Here is a 27,528-nt window from a genome sequence, read left to right as displayed (position 1 = left end):
TTTCCGTAAAATAAATTCTCATTCCATTTTGAAAATATCTCTTTGGCGGACAAAAACAAGGAGGGAAAATGCGACTTTGAAAGAAGAAGGAGGAAAATATTAATGCAGCCAGTATTCATCATCTGTGTTCCCAATAGCAATTTCAACACGAAACTCATGGCATTTTGTATTACATCCTCCCGCACTTTTAGCTCCATCTTCAGTGTCTCCATTTGTGCCTCTGGAGAGAATCAGGAAATGTTACTCCAAACACAGAAATCCCCAATCCTCCTTTTTCTCTTTGTTTTCCTTCCCCCCCCCCCCCCCAAAAAGGATATTGTTTCATTCAGGAATTTGTACAGAATATTAATTTCAATTCATGATTTTCACTTCATGTACCAAGGCACTGTGCCTGATGCAAAAGTTGCTCACAATGTTGATATATGTTTTGTGTCACTCTCACTCATGGAGAACATCATCTCAGCACACAATTCCATCATCTACACCTCGGGACAACGTGGGTGACGGGACTTGTGGAGAAAACTTATTTGAACAAGAACCACCCCCGCTGTGATGAGTTTGTTGCATATTTATTTACATAATATATATCTCCTTCACACTATTCCCAGAGAATATTCATAACGTGCGTTTGATTATATTCTAACATGATGCCATGAGACATTCTACCAGGAAATGGTCATAAACATTTTTTTGCGAGGGTGTCAAGGGTGAAGAATTTATCCAAAAGGATAAATTTTATGTGGAATTTCCATAAACTTTGAGAAAGATATGTGTCTGAATTTAATGAAGAATGTCCCTAAAAATGGCTCACATAGTTTACTTTCGAGAAAATTCTTGAGAGAGCTCAAAGAACAGCCAAATTCCATGAATAATATGAACATTATAAGATAAAAATACACTGAGAAAAATCCAAGATTAAAATGCAAGTGTTGGATTTATCCATGGAATGTTGTTTCAAAATTAATTTAATCAACGTTGAGAAAATTTCAAACTTGCTTTGGCTTTTAAAAATAATATTCTTTTCACATTATAATATGTATTTCACTGTAAAACTTCAAAGCCTATTTAAACGAGGATAGTTTTAATCGAAAGTTCTTTTTCGAAATAAAAATTCCAGACTGAACTTTCGTCTGTGACATTTTTGCCTCTTTATTAGAGTGTACAAAAACTAGTCGAGAAAGCTTTATGCTCGAAATATCTTCAAAAATTCGAAATTCGTACTTGAGAAGGATTTCGCCACAAGAGAATGACCTTATTTATTTTTCTTATCAATAATTCACTACTTGTCAAATAAAAAAAATAAATGAATTATTAATTTAAATAATATTTATACTTTATTATTGGTTTTAATTAAAGTTTTTTAATAATTTACAACGTTTTGAAATAAAATTGAAAGTCTGCTAGGCTTCAGCTAAGACACATTTAGAGGGAGTATAGCATACACAAGAAATTTATTCTCAGATGTCACTACCTTAAAAACTAATTTTCGTGTAGAGAACAGTGGGGCAGTATAACAGCTGAACTTTGATTGAAGGCTCATATTCTAAACGAATATGAATCATATTTTAACACTAAACCAACCAAGACCCGGTCAAATCATCCGGTATAAAAACTTTTTAAAATAACACATATTTGGACGGTGCAATGTCACTATCAAACTTTGTGAATTTTTTTTAAATATGCTTGTAATTATTTTTCAGTCCTTTAATTTTAATTTTTTCCTTTTTTCCAAGAAATTTTTTTGGAGTGTCCTACGACAGTAGTACGTACAGTCATCGATCGTGTAAAAATTTTCTTTCCAAAATAAAAATAAAATTTCCAAAATAAATGTTCTAGAAGAGCAACTTTTTAGTCAGGACCCTTGAGAAAGATTCTGGCGTTCTTAAATTGTAACGACGTTAAAATATAACTGATATTGATAGATTTTTATTAAAAATATTTAATTTCAAATTTTGTTTGTAATGGCATCTTGGTCACAATAAGCCGATAGGCTTCGGACCTATGTCAAGGGTAAGGGGAGGTGATAAAAAAGCATCTTTTTAGACATGTAAGAACTGTTTGCTTATTTCGTTCATCGCCGTCTTTCCCTTGATATTGAAGCTCGTAAAGAAAATAAAAAAGAAATTTATGACTTAAAGCACTCGTAAAAAAAAATGATAATTTGTATGTTATAAGAATTTTTATATAAATTTTGGCAAAGGGAAAATAAAGAAATTTCCAGTTTATCTGCAAGCATTTTCGATATTACACGTATAAATTAGACCAATTTTTAGTTTAGATGTCGGTTTTTTCATCAGGAAAATTTCATCTAATCAAAAATTTCGTTTTATCTCTTTGATACTTAAACTGAATTGAACTAAATTTAACTTTTTATTATGTTCGCAAGAAGAAGAAGATTGCGAAAGACTGGGATATAGATATGCAAATCATTTAAGGGGTTACGTGGGTTTTTGGTTTTTCGACGTAATAAAAAATTTATTCAATGTTTCGGAATAAAAGTACAGAGGGATCTGTAATGCAATTGGCAAGAGCGTTCGGTTATTGGGCGGTGTGACCTGCGATTCGACTGTCGAAAAGGTTGAGAATTCGAGTTCGGCCCTGTGAAAATGAAGTGTCTGAAGGGACATATTTCTCAAACACATTGTAAACCGACTAAAAAATTTTAAACTGAACGAACATGAACTAAACGTCAATAAAGGCGCGGTATATTGAAATAAATAAATAGTACAATAAAACAACATTTTATGAAATTTGTGTATAAAAATTCAACAATTCGGCTATAGGGATCAGATTTTTGGATTTCTTTAAAAAAAAAGAAAAAATATACTTTGCTGTGGACTAGATCATTCAGTGTAAATTTATCTCGGAACAAAAAATTGAATATTTCTTGTTATCTGGTGCGTTGAACTCCTATTTGAATGCAAGAGACAAAACGTGGTGTATAAAATACACCGAAAGTGGTGTTTTTTTTAAAATATAAAATTGTCTCAAAACCAAATTTTCATTTTGTTTTTTAAATTTACAGTTCAAGTAGGAGATGAACTTTTTATCTAACAGAAAATAGTTGGTTGTTTGACCAGATGAATTTACTTTGAGTAATCTTGTCCACCGTAAAGTTTCTTTCAAAAACCGTCTCAGAAAATCAAGTCCCAACGGCTGAATTTTAAAATTTTGAAATAATATTTCAGAAAATATGGTTGAAGCTTAAAACGTCGTACCTTCATATGCTTAAGAACTTAAATTAAATATTTTTTTTTATTAAAGTTCCTGAAATATGAACATTTCTCAATCAAATGTGAAAATATTTTGAAAAATGTAAGGGAATGCATGTGAAATTCATTTACCCAAAATCAAGAATGGTAAGTTTAGGGATTTTATCATTGTAATTTGTTGTTAAATTAAATGGAATTCGTGGAAAAAATTTAGATAATACGCTGATAAAAAAAGCACCAGAAAAGAAATGGTTATGATTTATTGTCCATGGAAAATTTTCTTCACATTAACCTCAAATTTTACATTTTGAGTTGAACAGTCATTCATATTTGCGGAACTTAACTGTACGGAACTTAACTAGAGAAAATATACTGTTTTTTTCTTGGTGTTTTTGACTCAAGTAATGCCCAACGCACAATAACTTTTGTTTACTAAACAAGTTTTTGACATTTCAATGAGAGTGAATGAAGCATAGATCTAGTCATCTCGCTCATTCTCATGGGAAATTTTGAAAACATGTTTACAAACAAAAGTTACTGTGCGCTGGTCATAACGCCTTGAGAAACAAAGAGATGTAAATTTTGATTTCATGAAATTTTACTGATCCAAAAGGTGTGTCCGGTCATTTCTGATCAATTTGAATTTCTGTCGATGTAATTCAATTATTAGAATGAAGAAATTTAATAATTTTTTATACCTCCGGCACATCTTTTAAATTAGGAAAATTTCATGAAATCTAAATTCGCGTCTCTTTTTCTGACGTTTTAGACATGTCTGTCCCAGTCTTTTGCACTCTTATTCTTCTTTTGAACATCATAACATAGTCAATTTAGTTCAATCCAATTTTGAGTGTCAAACTATAAGGTGATCATATTAGAAAAAATTGAATTTTGGTTTTTTGAAATTAACTTGATATAAATGATGTGCTGAAAGCACTAGTGCTTGTTTATTCTTTGTGTAACATTAACAGATTTGTAACATCAAGAGGGAGTTTGCACATTGTCCTCTTTGTGTACGAAGAGCATCAATTATCCTTAGGTGTTCTATACCTTGGAGCTATATTTAGATTGTGATTGAAGTTTAAAAAGAAAAACAGGTGGAAATCCTCTAAAACTAAACCAACAAATTTCCTCAAGGGTTTTAATTTCTCCGAGTGCAATTCCGTGTTGAGGGAATTACGGAAAGTTGTTGCACTTTATCGTGCAACTCCTGAAAACTCTCCACAATTGCCAGAATGGTGTTTGGGAAAATCTGTACATTGTCTCCTGCAATTGCTCTTGTAGTTTGATATGATATGTGAATGATTCAGCTTTATTCATAAGAGAAGCCCCTGCGAATTGGGTGCAAGTAATCGTGTACATGATTTAATTTGCCATTGAATAAATGACTCTTGCAAATGGAAGACGACAATTTATAAGTTGTGTCAATGTACATCTTGTGAGCTTAAGGGCATATGTGAGAGTCAAACAAGGAGAATCTTCATCCAACATGGGGCATGGAGAAGACCAAAAAGGGATATTTGGGTTACAAGCAAGTCAGCACTTGAAGTGGAAAATCAATTAGAAAATCCATCCCAAGTGCACAGTTAATTATTAATCATGTGCATTTGTTTGCTGTCTTGGATTCTTCAGCAAGTGCTGCTAATTTTCTTTTTTGCAGCTAGCGCAAATTTAAGTGAAACTATTTTCCGAAAAGAATTTATTGTTCAGCATGTTGTTATACTGAACTATGAATTTAATTATCCTACAATGGCTCAGCCATATCCATTAGAAATAATTGATACTTATTCGTGTGAAAAACTTTTGAAGCAAATAACGGAGAAAATTTTAAGGAGTTGCTCTATTGCAATTTATGCTGCAATTTCTGGCGAAAATTTGATTCTATAGCATGTGAAACTATTCAGTAAGAAAGAAAACAATATTCAAAATGCTTTAGGAGCATATTTTGGCTATAAATTTCATTTAATTCAATATGAATTAAATTTTTCACCGGGCCTAAAATTTAACAATTCATTCTTGGGTTAAATTCGGCGGCAAATTTGTTGTAAATGTGTCCAAAATAAATTTATCACATCATCAAATATAGCTCGAAATTTTAATTCCTAAATAAGATTCAGCATTAACCTACTTTACAAGAACTAAATATTAATTTATTTTTGGTTTAGTAAAGACGAGATAATAAGCTTTACTTTTATGTGCTCTGAAGTGGTTAAATAATTATAGTGAAAGTGTTAGTGACATTCTATGATTTATGTACATAATAACACAAAACCAAAATAAATCTTATTCAGCTGTTCTTAAACCACAGGGTTTACATATCATATCACCTTCAGAACCTTAAGCAAACTTAAATTTAGATTTTATTTATTTATTTTTAACTATAAGATGGTTAAATTGTAAATTGTAGTTTGCCTTAGAAGGAATCAATCACTCTTTATTCGGAGTAAAACTTCCCTTTCTCTCAAATTCAAACCTTTTTTTTATAAATTATATAAAGGGCGTAAAGATAAATTTTATTTTTACTGTATAGGGGAAACTGGGGCACCACTGAACATTGGGTAGCACCGAACACTGGCGATTCTAAACGAGACCTGTATGAATTCGTAGATACTATTAGGATGCTTGTTTACTGAAGAAATGGTAATCATAGTCCAAGTTGTTTGGAATTAAAAATCAGTGTTCGGAACTTCCCCGTTCGGTAGTGTTCCAATTTCTCTGTCCCGGCCCGTCTAAGGATTCTTTCGTTTAAAGGTTTTGCATGCCATAATATTTTTGATCATAACGCAAGTCTTGTGACTGATTCACAATAATATAATGACCTTTGAAGAAGTTTAAGCGGAGATATATGGGTAAAAATCTGCACATCACTTTGAGAACTTCTTGCGCTTTCAAAACTCAATGAGGCCATTTACACCGCCGTATTGTATTGAGATTGAATTGTCCCAAAATCGGTTTTTGGGACAATTCAGTCAGAATCTAATACGACAGTATAAATGACCTTAATGAAATCGTTTAGGTTGCGGCCTTAGATTAAGACTTAATTATCCTAAATCCGGTTTTGGAACAGTTCAATCCCAATCTAATGCGGCGGTGTAAATAGCCTCAATAATTTAATGATTAAGTGAATTCAGGGCAAAGTGCCCTAAAGTCGATCTGTTGCTCAACTAAAGCGGTAGAGTTATTATTTAAATTTAGGGGAAGTGCTTCTAATTTGGAACAGGGTGCATATAAACCGCAATGTCCGAGGTTTGAAGTGTACTGTTTTCATTACAAATTCAAGTTATTTGTTACATCCTTTTCTGAAGTTTTATTTGGTACCTTGACAAACTGTTTATAATCATTGATTATTCCAAAATGAATCTTAATGCGTTAAAAAATGAATAAAATTGTAGAGAAGAATTTGATTGCAATTTTGGACACCCTGCTTGCAATTTTGGACAGCTAATCTGTCATAATAGGATGTTCATTGCCATCCATTTCGGGAACCTAACTTTTCAAGTATAGGATCGATCATTAAAGAATCTTTAATAATCGATATTTAAAGATTTTTAAAAATCGGCACTTCAAGTACGCGTGGATTCACGCATTCTCTTGCCTTTCCGGGACTCATTTAAGGTTTTTTGCACTGCATCTCAGTCGTAGAGATGATGCTCCTTTGTTTCTTTGGATATATATACCCCCCAACTATCGTAAAAACCAAAAATTTACAAAATTTCGAGAAAAAAGGGGTAGCGAAGTGTCCCAGACTTTACGAAGTATTTGAACTCGTGACATAGATTTTATACTCAAAAACTACTTTCGTCTCATTTACTGTTTACCGGTTCTCAAAAGATTTGACCCGAATTTTAAATCACTCAAAATTCAACGGTATTTGCGTATATTGACGAAATTATCGCCTGGGTAATCTTTAAAATATATCCAATCCAAATAAAAAAATCACACGACGCGTTTTTGAGATATCCCTAAAAAACATGTTTTATGAGGGGTAGATGAGGGAACAGGGAAAATGAGGGGCATGTTAGTGAACCCAGGGTCGACTTAAGCGATCTTCAGACTAGAGGTTTAGTCCAGTTCCCGAAGATCTCAAAATCCTAAATAGCGAGCAATTTTATTGCTTTTTGAGAGCATAATAAAGCCTGTGCATGAAACAATTTCCCCTTTAGGTCATTCATCTTTAATAATCCAGTCCTAGTTTCCTAGTAGTTTTTCCAAAAAATCGCGATTGATAAAAAATTAGAGCAGTTAAGTCATATGGCTAAGCTTTAGTTCTGAAACCTGTATTATGGGGATCCTAAGTCTCTATCTCCAACCGTTTGGGCTCTAGGCGAGATAACGGCCGTACGGACAGACGCCAGACGCACAGAGATATGTTGAGAAAAGTGGTCTTTGGGGGGTAGGCGATGGAAATTTTGAGAGGTGAAAAGATCCAGTGTCGACGGCTCAGAATGGAATTCGAACAACTCGAATTTCTACAAAATTCGTTTTTGATTGCTTTCTGGGTACTATTTGACATCCTGTACCTTCATTCTGCATATTATAGCTAAAAATTATTTATTCTCAAAGTTATAGGCTTTTTAAATTTTAAAAATCTTATAGGGTAATTTGTCTAAAGCGAGACAGTTTGGAAAGTTGGACAAAACAGTGTGGAATGTGAGACACCTCCTTAAAAACTTGATAATAAATCAATTAAATATTTAAATTTTCAATAAAAAGATTATTAAATCTAATTTTGTGATTATTTGAGAAGTTAAAAATGCAAAAATTGTTATTAAACAATCAAAGGGTGACTTGCAAGAAGAATTTAAGAAATGTATTGCGTGCGTGATATTCATAACCTTTGTCACTGTAGTTGTCATTTTCTCTGTTTCTTATGGAAGTTGCTAGGAAAATATCAAAGTATTTTGTTTGATTTTTTCGGCATAATTTGTGAAATATTATTAAGTCTGTTGTGAAAATCGAAGGACATACATACATCTATTTAAAAGTCAATAAAAAATATTTGTGAAATATTACATTTAAAAGGGATAGAAAAGTGATTTAATTTCGTGTTGCTTTCGAAACAAGTTTTATGAAATTTTGGACAAGTTGATTTTGTGAATGAATTTGGTGGTTTTGTGTAGTGAAATCATGTTCACAAGTAGTTGCAACACCAGTTAGTAGCTGATAAGGAGAAAATCTCCTGGAAAAGGCTGCAAGGATTTCCAGATTCCGAGGACCACTTTTTCTGCTAGAGTGGGTAGTAAATATCGCAAAAACACCCGGAGAAAGACAAAGATGAGCCTCTACAGAAATCCCCAAGCAAGTGGAAAAGGACCTGGCCGGATGAGGTATCCAAATCTGCTAAGAAGTTGCATCCGCTTTAAAGCTATAACTGCTGGACAGCGCGGGGCGTCTGTGAAATTTACAGAACCTCTTTTTAGTTGGACGTCCAGGGAGTTCTTGGTAATTAGCGTTTCTCAACTGTTACCCGGACCTAAAGGAGGGATTAGTATAACCATCCAATGTGCAAGTATACACAGAAAACCCTCAACATTTGATTTTTTACATATTTCGTATAATATTTTGTCATTAATATCACTATGTCCAACTTTCCAAAAAATTTTGTCCCGCTTTCCAAAATTTTATCCATCTTTTCAAAATGTGTTGTTTTTTAATTTGATGGAATATTCCGATTAATTGGTTGAAATATCTATTAAAAACTGTTAAGATTCTGTTAGAATACCTGACAAGCAATCTCATGATGCAAAGAAAATGAAAAAAAAAATATTTATTCAGTTTAAAAATGCATTTGAAATTGAACTTTTACTTAAGTGTCTCCCTTTCCACAATCCACCCTACTTAGTATGTAAAATTTTCGTGTAAAATCACTCTTCTGTAAAGTTTACTATTTACGAGTTATTCGAGTATAATTTTGCGCTATCGATATAATATATAATGCTTTTTCGGTGGAAATCAAGCAGTAAAAACATCTGTCCAAAAAAATTAATTTTCTGACAAATTCTGTTCAATTTTCACACAAAAAACGTAATTCACATAGCAAATCTCGCTGCAATAGAATTCTGTAACGTATGACAATGTCATATGACAAAAATTTTCATGATGAATTTGAGAGCAAAAACTTGTTTTCAATTAATATTGGTTGTTTTGTATTAAACTGTTCAAATGAATCTCGTGCTTGAATAATATATAATTAGAGGTGGGGGGGGTCTCGTATAAATATGTCAATCCGTTTGGCTTATAGTAGCTTCAAAATATTGTACTGCTCTGTCTTTCAGTTAATCTACTAAAATCTTTATTTTAATCAACTTAAATATATAGGATGACCAATGTATTCTCTAAGGATATCGTTTAATCCCTTTGTTTGTGTCTCTAAGTCGCCTCGTTGTATCGAAACACTACATCAAAGGTCGTTAATGCACCATTCAGGATTGGGATATTAATATGCAATGAAGGCAATTGGTGTGTACAATAAGTCAATTTTCCCGCCAAAATTAATCACGCAAGTGCTAAACTCCATACAGCCGCCAATCCTGTTCCCCACTATCCCCAAAAACGATCTCTATTATTCCCTAATCTATTGTGACTTGGAAACCGATGAATGTCCCCTTCGGTGGATAGGACGTAATCCTCACAATAAATACCAAGTTGTGTTGCGGGGAGTTTATAAGCTGGGGAGCCAGGAACTTGGGAGAGGTCAAAGAATGCCCTCAAATGTTGTTCATTGAGGAAGACAAGAGAAAGAGCTTTGGCCCTCCTGGCTGTTCCTGAGGTAAAGGGACATTCTTTTGCACATTTTCCACTGCGATTCAGTCATTCTGTCTCACTTCTGATGAGCTTTCCACGTGTGCTGGAGAAGGCTGAAATAGACGGGGAAGGTGCAAAAAGTATTGCTCTTGCTCACACATTTGCTTTTCCGGGGTCAATTTTCTGAAGGGGAAAATCTCAATGGAGGGATTCTGCGAGACAAAATGTGCTTCAGTGTTCTTCCATCGTGGAAACGAAGAGGATGGCTCTTTATTAGTTCAATTCGGTAAAAATTTCCTCACGCGCGATGTCCTGAAGACCCAATATGCTGGCTTTTACAAATATCCCTGCAAATGTGCATCATTAGAAAGTTGTGCAGTTTCGCATTTTGCAAATAAGTGGCATGTAGACAAAGTTTTGGCATTCGCAGCAGTACCATTCATGGGACTTAATGTGTGGGTACGCAGATGAAAAATGTGCATAGAAAAGTCACCTTCTGTAAAAGGGAAGAAAAAACACTCGAGTGAGCAAAATAAACAAGTAACCAGACGAATGTAAAAGAACAAACTAATTAAATGGAATTCTTTCTTCGATGGCGTAGACTTCTTTGCACTGACTTCCACATTGCAGAAGAAATGCCAGCAATTTGTGTCAAAGTTTCGAATGGTATTACTTTGAGGGCATCTGCAACAAACTAAGCATCAAACTTTTCTCACAGAGGAAAATTCCTCAGAAGGAGGCTCACTCCCAAGTTTCCCTCGTCATCAATAGATAAAGAGGTAAAATGCGGAAAAAAGCATTCAATAAAGAAAAAATAAAGAAATAACATTTTGCTTTGCATACTGCTCGAACTTTGAAACTTGTTTTTTTTTGTCAGGTAATTTTAAATCGCATTATGGATAATATGCAGAATCATAATCTTCCAATTAATAGAATCATCTTTGAAAGATTGAATTTGAAACTTTTTGCACGAATCCTTTCTTGCTCAAATTTCAACTAAAATTTATATTAGCAACGATTGTCTAATTTTTCAAAATTAAATATCGTATAGTAACTTAAAGTAATTAAAAATCTTTTTCACTAAAAAATGTTGTGGTAGTGCAGTTCGACCAGTTAAAAATTAAGGGAAAATCTTTGCAAAGCAGTTACTTTTTCAATCTTGTAATTTGCAGGGAGTTTCTTTTGTACCCAAAATTTTTTTAAGCCACGCCCCCTTTGAGAGTTACACTCAATTTTTATATTATTAAATTATATAAATTAGGTGTAATTCTTATATAATCACACTTATTTCAATCTGAACAGTTGGTCGACATTCTCCGATTGGTTTGATATTCACACGGTACATATATTTGGACCATTCCTGTTGCCGAAACTAAGCATTCGAGTTTTCGAAAACTTTCGCGTCTTGAAATATTTCGAAAAATATGTAAAAGGGCGTTTTGTTTTTAAACATTATCTCAAAATCTTTCATGCCGATTTCGATTAATTCTAGATTCATTTGTAATTTGATTAGCCCAATTAAAGAAAAAACTTTAACCGGTAATTTTCGAGATATGGAAATTTAAAACGAAATTGACTTTTTGAAAATATTCCGGTTTTTCAAAGTTTACTCGTAATTTGCTTATGCGATTATGATAATTTTAAGTTCATGTTGTGGAACTTACAAATGAGAGATAATTTCCGAGTTAATCTCGGCTGATATTATGACTTATTTTCGATAGTATCGACTGTTGATTCCGAAGAAATTAAACGATTGCAACACTTTTTGTAACTACTATAGATACTTATCAACAGTCACATTAAAAAAAAAGAATATCACGGTAAATGGTTTAACAAATTGTAAAAAGCTGACATTCACTTAATCTAAGATATGTAGATTTATCGATGCTATCGATTCGGTAGTATCGAAAAGTTATCATTCTACCCCTGGTGAAATTTCGCTTATTTCCAGCCTCCAGGTTTTGAAGGATCTAAAGTCGATTATCACGGGAACTATATGAAAGATAGAAAACCATAAATTATACTGACCAATTAACCTGCTAATTTGCTTTCATAAGTTCTTACTCGTAACCTCATTTGGGTAATTTATTTTTTGTTTCTTAAAGCTATAATAAAACTGTCAGCAAGTCAGTATATTTCATGGCTTCTAACACTTATTTGCGTGACAATCGACCTTAGAGCCTGCAAAATGCACAATTGTTTCTGAAAGTCTTGAGGTAGATTAATTCTGAAATAAGGAGAGATAGAAGTCCCAAAATTTACATTTCATAAAATCTTTAGATTTACCTGATAATATTTGTGCTAATTTTGAGAAAAATAAATAATGTGCCTGAATAAGGCTTCGATATAGTAATTATTAAAATAAATTAGCATTTTTTAAAAATAAAAACCATTCAAATTTGACCACAAACCGAATTTACAACAACGCAATCACACGTTTACAAGATGATCTAGGCTTATCATTGGATTTATTAATTGTAATTAGAAAAGACTCATGCCCAGAAAACAATGTTTCGTAAAAGTTTGCGAATTCCTACTGGGGACAAAAAAGTTCGTAAAATTTTGCACTTTTACACAAACATTGTTCGTAACACGATCACTTGACGAGTATTTTTGTTTTTTTTTAACAAATATTTATTCGTACATTTTTTTGTTTGACAAGACTTTCTGAACAAATAACAAAATTTAACGAACTTTTTTTTGTGTTCGCGAACTTTTACGAAAACAAATATTTGTTAAAAATAACAAAAAATGTTCGTCAGGTGATCAAGTTACGAATAATGTTTATGAAAAAAATCCAAACATTTACGAACAATTTTACGAAATATTGTTTTTCTTTGTAGCTGTGGAGAATTACCTATAAATATATTGTGGTGTTATAAATATGTCAGGGACTGTGTGCTTCTTGGGCTTTCTTCTACCGTCTGTGATATTCAAATACCTGTGGTAAACAATAATTTCTCTGTGATAGGATTCTGTGATATCTAATACCCTCTTCTTCCTGCCCAGTTTACCTGGAAATATATATTCCTTTAGTAAATGTCTTCAACAGTGATCCGGAACGTAGGCGGCTGGATTTTCCAGAAGACGTTTCCTCGATGACCGCCAAATGCCCTTCACCAAATCCACTGAGGCAGTGAAACACACTTTTCGCCTTCACCAATTATTTTATTTACAAGTATTCTCCTCTTAGATTTCACTGAACACGTTTAACTCTACGTCACGTAAATTTTTCTGTAGTTTGAACTAATATTTAATTTATAATTCACAAAATAAACTTATAACTTTCTCTCCTCACGTCTCTTTGATTTTCAAGTCTCTTACGTAACTAACTAAAGATCCCGCTCATTTCCCCTACTTTCCTTCCAGCTGATCTTATTCACCACCTTTTCCTCCTTCTCTCTCCCTCCATACATGTTCAAAATCCAACCGTCTTTTGTCTCTTATTTTTAAGAGATCTTATAGAATGGAAATTCTATACAGTAGCTAAATAAAAGTTGTAAGTAATATTACTACACGAACATTGTAGAAGGTAGTCCTTTAATTAAAGTTGCAACGGTAATTATTTGAAAGTGGGGAGATATTTTCCTTTTTCGTAAATTGGAGCATGAAACTCCGTGTTCTAGGCCTTGAGGTGTGGATAATTGGTTATCCCAGGGCCAGGACAACACATCATCATCATCATTTTCAACTGCTTATCCTTATTGGGGTCGCGGGTCCATGACATCCAAATTAGCAGCCCACACTTGTCGATCCTCCACCATTTCAGGAAGATGTTTGGGTTCGATCCCAAGGCGATCCAAGGCAAGATTCTGAATTTTATTCAACCACCTTGTCCAAGGTCTGCCTCGGAGTCGACGCCTCCTCACAATGGCTTGCATACCTTGCATAGCTTTTTTTTGGCGAAGAAGTAACTTTATATATCGTTTAAATAGTTTAAATCGTTTAAACTTTTCAGAATCAACGATCGATACTATCGAACAGAAGTTATCATGTCAACCCTGATTCTATCACATTTACTCAGAATTATGTCAAATATAATTTTCCTAAAATGGACGTGATCAAAATTATATATGGGCGGGGCTGAACAACAAACTGAACTACTACTAAACGTATTATCTGCCTCTTAGATGGGAGTTTTTCTTTAGTAAAATATTAAGATTTGTATTTATTTTGAAAATTTGAAACATTTAAAAAATAGTAAAATTATTATGTAGGAGGAAATGAGGCCCCTTGGAATTGGAGCATATTTGAAATATGGTTTTATTCCTATTTTTATTGGAACTGAGTCTTATCATGGTCTAATTTAGCTTCAAAGTTGGTTTATGGAGATAATCTATATCACGGTAAGGCCCAATTCCACTCAAAAATAGAAAAAAAAATCCTATTTCAAAAGTTCTCCCTTTCCCCCTAAGTTTTGAAAAATGGGCAATAAGAAATAGTTCATTCCCTCTCCAAATATCCCAAAATTTGATTGTATCCATTTTTCTGGGAATTTATATGTTTTAAACTGTCAAAAAATTGATTTTTGTAATCCAATCTAATTTTATTACCCAAAAATATTTCACCTGTTATAAACTACCTTTCAAATTCAACGATTGGAAAAGATTATTAGACTGTAAAACTTTACCAAAAGAAGTAATAATAGAAACTTTAACGTAAAGCTTTTACCTGAATTCGTCTCATCAAAATCACTTTACGTTTTTCAATCTAGTTGGATTTATTTGGATGCTTGTTAAGAAATAATATTGATATACCTTTAGAAAAATGGGATGACAAAGCGTTCCAGACTTTGCGAACAGCTCGAACTCGTGCCTTGTCTAAAATAAGGTAAAGTACCCTCGAGTCGACCGGTTCCTCGACTCAACCGGTTCTTCGTCTCGACCTGTGATCAATATTTGAATGTTTTAATGGTGAATTTCACTAAAATTGTCACTGATTCGTTTTTATTTATGGAATAATTGACCTACTATTGTTAGATCATACGCCAAATATTAGTGCAAATTTAAATAAATTGAATAAATAACTCTACCGGTCGAATTGAGGAACCGGTCGACTTGAGAGCACTTTACCTTACTTTCGCACTATTTATATATATAATTATGTTCAAAAGTCATAAAGAAAAGAGTAGAACACACGAGTTCAAGGGTTTTGCAGATTTTGCAACTGGGTAATCCTTCAAGTTTACTGGTTCACAACCGATTTGAATCGATTAGAACCGATTTATAAATCACTCAAAACATTTTTGAAAATAGCTTAGTACACTGCTGGCAATAATCATAGCTCCACTTTTTCATACTAGAAAAACTTTGAAAAAAAATTTTTTTTAAAAAAAAATAAAAATATCATTTGAAGGTATTTTCAAACCGATATGAAAAATTGCCATTTGAATTTCATATCGTTAGAACTGTGATTACTGTGATAGAATCTTTATCAAAATGGCGATTTTCGGGTGGCAATAATTATAGCTCCACTCAATAAATTTGGCTCCAGGGTATTTATTTTCAATCAGTGAAGGTAAATATCTTTTAGTAATTCAATTAAAAACTTTATTAAGCTAATTAGAATCATTTTTATAAAGTTTTATAAAGTTTTTCATGAATTTTGCTGAAATTTTGTAAGAAAAATGTTTAGTGAACAAAAATAAGGGATTAATTAAGGTCTTGAAAGGGATGAAAATTGACAACCAAAAAATTTCCATAAAAATGACAAGATCCTATCACCTTTCATCCAAATTTGTCATATAGCCGACATATATACATTTTAAACCACTCCCAGGGCTGAGAATCTTCTTTTGTTAGAGGCAAAAGTGTTCAATTTTCCGTGTTACAGTCGAAAAATACAAGTTTTCTACCGAAATTTGATGTTAAACAATGCTGACTGCTTAGTCTCATCATGTTCTGTTGATCCTGCCCCAAAACAGAATTCCAAGTGACTAAGGTGGTCTTCAGAATAATAAAATAAAAAATTATCAAAAAGAAGCTTATTGCAGTTTCATGAATAGAAAGTATTTTACGTCATTTAAGTGGTTTAAAATTATTTTTTCAGACAGAAAAGAAGTTAAGACAAGACCTATCAATTTTTTTAGTCGAAAAAAATAATTTTGTACCACTTAAATTAAGTAAAACACCTTCTGTTCATCAAACTGCAATAAGCTTCTTTTTGATAATTTTTTATTTTATTATTCTGAAGACCACCTTAGTCACTTGGAATTCTGTTTTGGGGCAGGATCAACAGAACATGATGAGACTAAGCAGTCAGCATTGTTTAACATCAAATTTCGGTAGAAAACTTGTATTTTTCGACTGTAACACGGAAAATTGAACACTTTTGCCTCTAACAAAAGAAGATTCTCAGCCCTGGGAGTGGTTTAAAATGTATATATGTCGGCAATATGGACAAATTTGGATGAAAGGTGATAGGATCTTGTCATTTTTATGGAAATTTTTTGGTTGTCAATTTTCATCCCTTTCAAGACCTTAATTAATCCCTTATTTTTGTTCACTAAACATTTTTCTTACAAAATTTCAGCAAAATTCATGAAAAACTTTATAAAACTTTATAAAAATGATTCTAATTAGCTTAATAAAGTTTTTAATTGAATTACTAAAAGATATTTACCTTCACTGATTGAAAATAAATACCCTGAAGCCAAATTTATTGAGTGGAGCTATAATTATTGCCACCCGAAAATCGCCATTTTGATAAAGATTCTATCACAGTAATCACAGTTCTAACGATATGAAATTCAAATGGCAATTTTTCATATCGGTTTGAAAATACCTTCAAATGATATTTTTATTTTTTTTCAAAAAAAATTTTTTTTCAAAGTTTTTCTAGTATGAAAAAGTGGAGCTATGATTATTGCCAGCAGTGTATAAGAGAAACTCAGATAAAAAAAAGTTATCGGTTATGAATCAGTTCCTTACCGGTTCATAACCGATTGGAATCGATTCAGACTTGACCGAAATTCCAAGACCTTTCAAAACGTTCACGAAATTATTAAAAGATGTCTCAATAAATAAACAAACCAAAAAAATTGCTAACCATATTTAAGTCAATTTTTCATTTTATGAAGATGCATAGGGTAGGCGGGGGTATTATCGATCAGATAAGGAAATGATCAATTTTAACAGACAAAAACCATATATATATATTCGAATTTTTGAAGTGAAAACTTGTTGCAGTCAATCTTGCAGATGTCCTCTACAAGATCGACCACTTACATTCTTGATATATTTATTTTGGAGTCGTTTAAAACACGGAAAACTTTTCGAATTAGCAAGGATCAATTTCTTGACAGTGCGCAAATGTTGTGCTGGTAGTTAAAAATTCCAAACAATTTTGTGGTGTATTAAATTATTTTGATTGTTCCCTTTATAAATTAAGGCTAAGTATTTGAATTATCTATTTTTTTTATTTCATCGGAAAATATAAAATACGTATTCACATTCCCTCATGGTACGTGTAAAACCCATTTTTTCCTTGATCAATATTACAAGAATCGCTTGATCGATATTAGGAGCGTTTTGGTAATACCAGCGTCTACCCTATTGCTCTCTTTTTAAAGTCAGAGAAAAATAACTGACTCTATTCTTCTCGTCAATGAATTTAAGAACTTCATATAGAAGTGTTATTCTTCTGTCCTTCCTTTTTATATTAAAGAAGAATTTGTTTAATTAAAGTTTCAAAAGGTTTGGTCTTTGAGCAATTTTATCAAAATTCCAGGGATGGTTTTTTTGTGATATCCCTTGGGAAAAGTCTTGTCTCTGTGATTCGGCAGATCAAGCTATCACCGGAAGTCTGTCACTCAGGGTATCAGTTGAAATGACTCTGTTAATTATTCCTGGGACAAGAATGGAGAGGGTCCATTGATGGACAGAGATCAATAATGTGGTAATTTGGTGACCTGGCTCATCTGGAGGGTTGGGATTTTGGGGGTGGAGTAGAGCACTCAATAGACCCCACTTGGCCTCTAGAAATTTGTGGGAGTGTGTGAATGAGGAAAACACGCACAAATCACCTCTTAAAGAGCCACTGGACAGATGTGCTTCCTCGCAGCATCTGGAGCAGGTCTTCAGCCGTCTGGGGAGCACTCTCGAGGGCGAGGGTGAAAGTTGACTATGGGGTGGATGGGTGAGAATGTGGTGAACCATTTCGGGGGTAGGCGAAGGATGCTAGGTCGATTATTTATGCGACGGCCTCATCGTCTGCCAGAGATAAAAATATACCAAAAGGCACAGCAATAAATGCGTGCGAAAATGTTCAACGCTGAGGATAATACAATATTCATGGCAATGTGGCCCATTTTGGGGCCAATAGGGCCGCCTCCACCCTTCAGACACTCTCGAGGATTTCTGATCCGCCACAGTACTTTTGGGGAGGGCTGAAAGCAAAAATGGGAGTGATGGAGGGTGTTATATGGTCACGTTCTCGAGACAGGATTCAATGTGGGTAGCTAATGATTCTCAACACAAATTCACACATATTTTTTCAGCAATCTGACAATGGGGTGAGAAGTGTCAAAATATTTTCTTCAACTTCCTCCTTATAGACCTACCCGGATATAATAGAGAAAGTGCAGAAATGAACAAGAAGAAAGAATCTATTTATTATTTTATTTTCGCCATCGAAGCCATTTTTCATCATTTATCATCAAATCTATTTTAGAAACTTTCAACTGCCTTACAAACCACCCCTCATGAAACTTTTCATACACCCTCAAGCCTCCACAATCGACCAAAGTTTTGCCATGCAGAGGAGAAAGCTTCTTATGTTCTCACCAAGGGATGAGTTCGTTACAAGTTTGATGGAACTTGTATTCAAATTACATGTAGAAAATCCCAAGACATAAACCCAAGTGTCTCTGATTTAAAATTTGATTGAATGATGGTTAACAATTTTGACAGAAACTAAGGATTCGATCCACATTGTTAGTTAAGACTCATTTAATACGATATTAACAAACGGCAGAAAAATTTTATCTCAGAAACAAACCATTAAGCCGCATGTAGTGGGACGAATTTGATAGAGGGGATGAGTGCCACATTTCCTATTCCTTTTCACTTATTTTTCGTTAACTATCTTTATTCACTTGGTATTTTTATGACTTTGAAAGAAATTTCCAATGCCATGTACTTCAAGACAAGTTCGAAATAAAATAGTCTGCTAGACCTTCTTTATTAGTCGAGACACAAATGGGAGTATTATAAAAAGTCAACTTAGAGATTTTATTTAGACACCCGCGAGGGGAGATTAGCTAATGTACGGCTAGGTTTTCTTAATCATTCTCTCAGTAAACATATCTCTCCTTCCCAGTTAGTGACCTAAGGTAAAGTGCCCTAAAGTCGACCGGATCCTCAATTCGACCGGTAGAGTTATTTATTCATTTTGTTTATATTTGCACTAATATTTGGCGTATGATTTAACATTAATAGGTCAATTATTCCATAAATAAATACGAATCAGTGACAATTTTATAGAAATTCACCATCAAACGTTCAAAAATTGACCCACCGGTCGAGTCGAGGAACCGGTCAACTCGAGGGCACTTTACCTTACACGGGGTGCATTTTTAAAATGTCCTCCTTTAAGAGCAGGCTTATAGGAGATTGCCCAAGATTCAATGGCGTATAGGACAATGGAACGCATTTCCAAACAACTTGATTCAAAACAACTCATTTGATTGCTTTTATTCATTAACCTTCTGCTATTCTGATTTAAGGACTTTCTGAGAAAATTAACAGAAATACAAAAATTCATAATAGTAAATACTTCAAATAATAATAACTTTATTTAATAACTTCATTAAGTTCAGGTATTTGCGAACGAAATATTATTCGAATTATAGAGAATGTCGGCTGTGAAATTGTTTGAAATGCAACGATTTTTTGTTCATATACTCATATTAAATTTTCAGACTCATGTTCATTGTAAATTCCATGAAAACTCATATTATAACTAAAAGAACCATGGCAAATTCGAGCATATTTGAGTTATTCGATAATCATAATCGAACTTGATAAGTTATGTAAGACCTAAGGCTTACCCCTATTGCAGCTCTAATTTCTTATCAGTTTTTTTTTTTTGGTAAGATTTAAGGCAGGGGGGTGACATTAGTTCTGAAAAATGCAACCAGTTTTAGTGTAAAATTTCTTGTGTTTTCGTACACATTTCACGAGATATCTCCAAAACTACGTAGGTTGCCAATTTGGGGTTTTTGGTTTCCTATTCTATATTAAATTGGCTTTTATTTTGTATTTGTATTTTTTGTAAATTCATTATACAATGATAGAAAACAGATAATAAACTCAAAAGTTTTTTCGGCACGCTAGAAACATTATGGGAAACATAGAAAACGTCATGCCCCTGATTTAAGGTGAAGTGCCCTCGCTCGACCGGTTCCTCGTCTCGACCGGTAGATTTATTTATTCAATTTATTTATATTTGTTGTAATATTTTGCGTACGATCTAACATTATAGGTCGATTATTAAAACAAGAAATTTGACGTCTTGATATTTTGAAATAGTGATTTCGGAATTAAAAACCATGAAATCTACATGGTTTTTGTCTTGGATTTAAAGTTTCCAAAACATTTGACAGATTTGACATTTTGATTTTGAATTTTTGATATTAATATACCCAAATCTTTATATTTTCTTGATCTCAATTATGACATAGGTCTCGGAATTAAACCTCTAATTAAGAAAATATCGGGTTTAGCAAACTAAATCAGTGAATTCGTTGCTCTTCACAGCATTAAAGAGGAAATTCTGACAATTTAGGATTTCATAAACTATTTCAATAATAAAGCTTCTCAGAAACTTTATGAACCGAGAAGTAGGCAAAATAAACCTCAGTAAAGCAAGGTAGACGATTTTTATTTCGAAAGGGACATTTCGAATTAAAATACTCCTGTTAAAACGGGCCTTAGTGCATGAATGTTTACAGAAATGAATTATGGTGCTGTTCTGGAGGGGAATTCTGTAACGCCGTGGCAATGCCGCCAAATTGGGTTCGAATCTTAGGAGAGCTTTTTCGAAAATGCGATTCTGTAGCCGTGATATTGCTATTTCAGCTTATGTGGCATTGTAAGAAGTCACATTTTTGAGATTTCTGGCAATTCAAATGAGAATGAATTTTGTTAAACAAATCAACCAAGACGTACTGTATTTTCATAAAATCATCAAGTAAAGGGATTTCATTAAAAAATCAATGAATTGAATTTTCGAATTCATATATGAGTAGCTTTACTGTTCTCAAATACTTCTACATAATCGATTTTTCTCTGTGTTGGGGCCTATAAATTTTGTCCTGAATATTTACTTAGCACTCTACTGTTCTCAAGTTCTTCTGCATTATCGACATTTCTTTCCGTTGGTACCTGTCTCGACTGTTTTCCGCAGTCCACGCCGTGTTCTAAAACCGCTAAACAGTCATGACAAGAACCAATACAAGAAACGCTTTATAATGCAGAAGCACTTAAGAACGATAAAGTCCTAGAAAACATGATCATTTTTCATTAGAATAACATAATAATTCGAACTCGATTATCGAAAGATTACGTATGATTTCCTATAAATCTTGTGAATTTCTTTAAATTTCAATACCACCTTGGATTTGAAAATGTTCTACCTTTAACCGTTATTGAAACACAATAGTCTACATCTTGTGCTATTAAGCCAAAGATATGTCTGTAGACAACTTGCGCATCTCTTTTCCGCCCCATTGACTTCCAGCACCCGGCAAGGCTGAGCAAAAAAAGCTCAAAAGCTCGTGCAAAACTCCCTTTGGAGATTTAGATAGTGTCTCCATTGCGATCGAATCAATTTGAGGCGCCTCAAAGTTGAAAATGAAAATAAATTCTTCAGCAATTTATCTCCATGGATGAAATCTCTCTAATCAACTCTTCGGAGGAAGAAGAAAGTGAGCTAAAAAAAGCCTCCATTGGATGTCAATAAACAACGTGTGACTTGGAGGAAAATTTACACACATCGAGGAATTTTCGCTTAGATCGAATATCGATGGGAATGAAGTGAAATAAAAGCGAACGAAATGGATTCAAGTGGATGATGCACACTTTCTCAGGGAGTCAATTCCATTTTCTGCTTACATGACGACACTTTCTTCTTCTCAAGGGTATGGGATTTGGTTGGAGCACAAGCTAAGGAGGAAAAAAAAACCAAAGAAGTCAGAAGATTGGGGTTGGGCATGGAGAAAAATCACTGTTCGACATTTCAACCCTATTTTCCAAATCCCACTGGCACCCATGGAGGTTTAAAAAGAACGTAGAGAAAGCTCCATGGCGCTTTGGCGTGGAGGCAAAGGGGAGATGGCGAGGAAAAAAACAGAAGGGATAAATTTAAATTCAATTTCCCACAAGCGATCGAACGACATCTCACTACTTCCAAAATATTGTGAATCCCGCAAGATTTCCCCATTTACTTGCATGACCAAATCGACCTCTTTTCCATATCCTCACTATTTGGAGTGACTGGTGAATTGAACATTGCTGAAATACTTGACTTTTTGACTTTCCCAACACCCCCTAAACATTGGGGATAGTTTTTGTGGATGTTTCATGCATTGACCACTGCATAATTCTAAGAGATATTTGCACTTAATTGTTTTTTTTTTAGAAAAACGGTTAAATAAATTTCTTGTCTAAGCCGAAATGTACCGAAAATCTCTTTTAGTGGTTTGTTTCTGGGATAAAATTTCCCTGTCGTCGAATACGCTCAAGCGTGTCTTGGCTAAAATAGAAAGTCAGCCAAATTTCACTGTGAAAAGTTATAAAAATACCGTAAGACACATTTAGTGACAGAAATAAATAAAAATACAATAACTGTAGAAGAAAAAAAGTAGATATCCGTTCCTTATACAAAACTCGTTCGATTAGAAATTTCTGTGATCATCTGAACACAAATTTAAGTACACATCTTGGTTACTTCTCTGATCTATTTCACCTTTTTATTAAAAGGAATTTCCCAATAATTTTATTATGAGCAAAATGGATCGAGGTAGACACAGTGGAGAATTATAATTACGCAAAATTATAGATCATACATTATTATAGAAATTACAGATCAAAATATTTTCATTTATTAAATTTTCCTGACAGTCTTTTTAAAGCAGGTCATTTCGTTTCAAAATCTCTTGATTGAAATACAACCAATATATGATTATTTGTATTTTTTAATTAATAAGAAGATTTGTTCGCACGAGGTGTCTTCCCAAACTCTTTCTTAATTTTTCTTAATAAAACGCTCTTTACAAATTTTTATTGCTTAGCAACAAGCGCCTGGCAAGTTGACCCTTTTATATGGAGCTATTTGAAGCCAATTTCCTAAATTGATCTCGGACTCAGCTCACAGTGCTCCGAGGAAGAAGTGTATTTAAACAAAAATTTAGTATATTTATCCCTCCATGCGGTAAGGTATCTTATAATACGAAAAAACTTCCCACTTCTCACAAAAAGATCCCATATAAATTTAAGTGGGAATATGAGAAAGTGGCTTCAAATTTCAGGAAACTTGTCTTGGTAATAAAATAGAAAGTAAGTCAACCTTTCTATTTTATCTAAGACACATTTAGGGGATTGTTGTGGAAAGCTAAGAAATTTTATCTCAGCAATGACCCATTGGGTACCACTTTACGGGGTTATTTCGAAATGCATCTCACTGTGCTACGCATCTATGAGTTTTGGTAAATCTATCCTAGTGGTTGGGTTCTGAAATAAATTTTCTTTATACTATGTTATAAATTCCCCAAGTGTGCCCTGACTAAAATTGAATGTATGTTCAGTCACTCGAAATCCTAAAGACAACTAATTTTTAAACGATTAAATCGCAAAATATTCTAGCATAAACAACAAAACTTTCGAAGAGGTAGATTTTATGCCTTGAGAAATACAGCGGCCTAAACGTCAGTGGGGAACTTTAATTTCGAATTGAAGTTTTCGAATCAAAATACCCGCGTTTATATGCTCCCTTAGGGGGAATTTTCAAGACTCATCGGTAAACAGCACATTAGGGTGTATTTATTCCGAAATATTTTTGTTTAATCGGATGCCTTATAGCTTTAGAGGAAATTGGGGCACCACCAAACACGGGGTACCACCAAATACTGCGATTGTTTAATCAGATATTCGAGACTTCAGAGGACAAGACTTACAGAAATTTATAGTCATTATAGGGATCTTTGTCCACTAAAGAAATGGTCGAGATAGTCCAAGTAGTTTAGAAATAAAAATTAGCGTTTGGTGCTACCCCGTGTTTGGTGGTGCATCAGTTTCCCCTATGCCCATTTAGTCATAGACATTCAGGAACGCTGTAGTCTGTGCTATGCTTCAGTTAATATTTTCAAATCATTCCTGTTGGTTCGTTTCTGCGATAAAATCTCTTTGTCATCTGTTATTATTCTTCCAAGTCTATTTCAACTAAATTAGAAAGCCAGTAGGATATTCTATTTGATTTCAAATTTCGAAACATTACGAAGTTCTGGGAAAGAGCCTCATTAATGGAAATTTAAAACAATAGGGAAAGTTTTTCAGGCTTTGCAGACACTCTGCCTTCAAGTATTTCATATTTTTCCCCTATTCCTTTAATTAATCTGTCCTTAGTTTATTCAAGAAATGTGTAATGTAATTGTATTCTTTGTGAATTTCATCCAGAAATATCGAGAATTACGGTTTTTAGGGCAGATTTTCGATTTTTTGAAAAAACTGTAAGCCTATCGATTTTTTTGGTCAAAAAATTTTTTGTCGAGATTTTGCAAATTCCGCAATGGAAATCAATTAGTAGGACCATTTCAAGTATTCTTTGTGAATTTCATCCAGAAATATTGAGAATAAATACCATTTCAAGTATTCTTTGTGAATTTCATCCAGAAATATTGAGAATTACGGTTTTTAGGGCAGATTTTCGATTTTTTGAAAAAAACTGTAAGGGGTTAGCCTATCGATTTTTTTGGTCAAAAAATTTTTTGTCGAGATTTTGCAAATTCCGCAATGGAAATCAATTAGTAGGACCATTTCAAGTATTCTTTGTGAATTTCATCCAGAAATATTGAGAATTACGGTTTTTAGGGCAGATTTTTGATTTTTTGAAAAAACTGTAAGCCTATCGATTTTTTTGGTCAAAAAATTTTTTGTCGAGATTTTGCAAATTCCGCAATGGAAATCAATTAGTAGGACCATTTCAAGTATTCTTTGTGAATTTCATCCAGAAATATTGAGAATTACGGTTTTTAGGGCAGATTTTCGATTTTTTGAAAAAACTGTAAGCCTATCGATTTTTTTGGTCAAAAAATTTTTTGTCGAGATTTTGCAAATTCCGCAATGGAAATCAATTAGTAGGACCATTTCAAGTATTCTTTGTGAATTTCATCCAGAAATATTGAGAATTACGGTTTTTAGGGCAGATTTTCGATTTTTTGAAAAAACTGTAAGCCTATCGATTTTTTTGGAATTTCATCAGAAATATTGAGAAAAGGGCAATTTTCGATTTTTTTTGTAAGCCTATCGAGATTTTTTGTCGAGATTTTGCAAATTCCGCAATGGAAATCAATTAGTAGGACCATTTCAAGTATTCTTTGTGAATTTCATCCAGAAATATTGAGAATTACGGTTTTTAGGGCAGATTTTCGATTTTTTGAAAAAACTGTAAGGGGTTAGCCTATCGATTTTTTGGTCAAAAAATTTTTTGTCGAGATTTTGCAAATTCCGCAATGGAAATCAATTAGTAGGACCATTTCAAGTATTCTTTGTGAATTTCATCCAGAAATATTGAGAATTACGGTTTTTAGGGCAGATTTTCGATTTTTTGAAAAAAACTGTAAGGGGTTAGCCTATCGATTTTTTTGGTCAAAAAATTTTTGTCGAGATTTTGCAAATTCCGCAATGGAAATCAATTAGTAGGACCATTTCAAGTATTCTTTGTGAATTTCATCCAGAAATATTGAGAATTACGGTTTTTAGGGCAGATTTTCGATTTTTTGAAAAAACTGTAAGGGGTTAGCCTATCGATTTTCTTGTTCTAAAAATTTTTTGTCGAGATTTTGCAAATTCCGCAATGGAAATCAATTAGTAGGACCATTTCAAGTATTCTTTGTGAATTTCATCCAGAAATATTGAGAATTACGGTTTTTAGGGCAGATTTTCGATTTTTTGAAAAAACTGTAAGCCTATCGATTTTTTTGGTCAAAAAATTTTTTGTCGAGATTTTGCAAATTCCGCAATGGAAATCAATTAGTAGGACCATTTCAAGTATTCTTTGTGAATTTCATCCAGAAATATTGAGAATTACGGTTTTTAGGGCAGATTTTCGATTTTTTGAAAAAAACTGTAAGCCTATCGATTTTTTTGGTCAAAAAATTTTTTGTCGAGATTTTGCAAATTCCGCAATGGAAATCAATTAGTAGGACCATTTCAAGTATTCTTTGTGAATTTCATCCAGAAATATTGAGAATTACGGTTTTTAGGGCAGATTTTCGATTTTTTGAAAAAACTGTAAGCCTATCGATTTTTTTGGTCAAAAAATTTTTTGTCGAGATTTTGCAAATTCCGCAATGGAAATCAATTAGTAGGACCATTTCAAGTATTCTTTGTGAATTTCATCCAGAAATATTGAGAATTACGGTTTTTAGGGCAGATTTTCGATTTTTTGAAAAAACTGTAAGCCTATCGATTTTTTTGGTCAAAAAATTTTTTGTCGAGATTTTGCAAATTCCGCAATGGAAATCAATTAGTAGGACCATTTCAAGTATTCTTTGTGAATTTCATCCAGAAATATTGAGAATTACGGTTTTTAGGGCAGATTTTCGATTTTTTGAAAAAAACTGTAAGCCTATCGATTTTCTTGTTCAAAAAATTTTTTGTCGAGATTTTGCAAATTCCGCAATGGAAATCAATTAGTAGGACCATTTCAAGTATTCTTTGTGAATTTCATCCAGAAATATTGAGAATTACGGTTTTTAGGGCAGATTTTCGATTTTTTGAAAAAACTGTAAGCCTATCGATTTTTTTGGTCAAAAAATTTTTTGTCGAGATTTTGCAAATTCCGCAATGGAAATCAATTAGTAGGACCATTTCAAGTATTCTTTGTGAATTTCATCCAGAAATATTGAGAATTACGGTTTTTAGGGCAGATTTTCGATTTTTTGAAAAAACTGTAAGCCTATCGATTTTTTTGGTCAAAAAATTTTTTGTCGAGATTTTGCAAATTCCGCAATGGAAATCAATTAGTAGGACCATTTCAAGTATTCTTTGTGAATTTCATCCAGAAATATTGAGAATTACGGTTTTTAGGGCAGATTTTCGATTTTTTGAAAAAACTGTAAGGGGTTAGCCTATCGATTTTTTTGGTCAAAAAATTTTTTGTCGAGATTTTGCAAATTCCGCAATGGAAATCAATTAGTAGGACCATTTCAAGTATTCTTTGTGAATTTCATCCAGAAATATTGAGAATTACGGTTTTTAGGGCAGATTTTCGATTTTTTGAAAAAACTGTAAGGGGTTAGCCTATCGATTTTTTTGGTCAAAAAATTTTTTGTCGAGATTTTGCAAATTCCGCA

General features: G+C 33.2%; 1 protein-coding gene across 4 annotated transcripts in view; it reads left to right on the top strand.

The window, feature by feature from the left end:
• The window catches only part of LOC129806832 (lachesin), a 106,143-nt gene that overhangs the window by 39,113 nt on the left and 39,502 nt on the right, over nucleotides 1-27,528 (top strand). Inside the window, exon 1 of one of the 4 annotated variants that reach the window (XM_055855618.1) lies at nucleotides 10,212-10,735. The exons of the other annotated variants lie outside the window; for them this stretch is intronic. The gene's annotated coding sequence lies outside the window, so the exon portion shown is untranslated. Of the gene's footprint in view, nucleotides 1-10,211; nucleotides 10,736-27,528 lie in introns of those variants that run through there. 4 annotated transcript variants of the gene reach the window in all.

Source organism: Phlebotomus papatasi, chromosome 3 (assembly GCF_024763615.1).
Source record: "Phlebotomus papatasi isolate M1 chromosome 3, Ppap_2.1, whole genome shotgun sequence".
NCBI classification, from domain to species: domain Eukaryota; kingdom Metazoa; phylum Arthropoda; class Insecta; order Diptera; family Psychodidae; genus Phlebotomus; species Phlebotomus papatasi.
The sequence above is the reverse complement of the archived record's forward strand: the minus strand, read 5'-3'. Positions and strand labels throughout refer to the sequence as shown.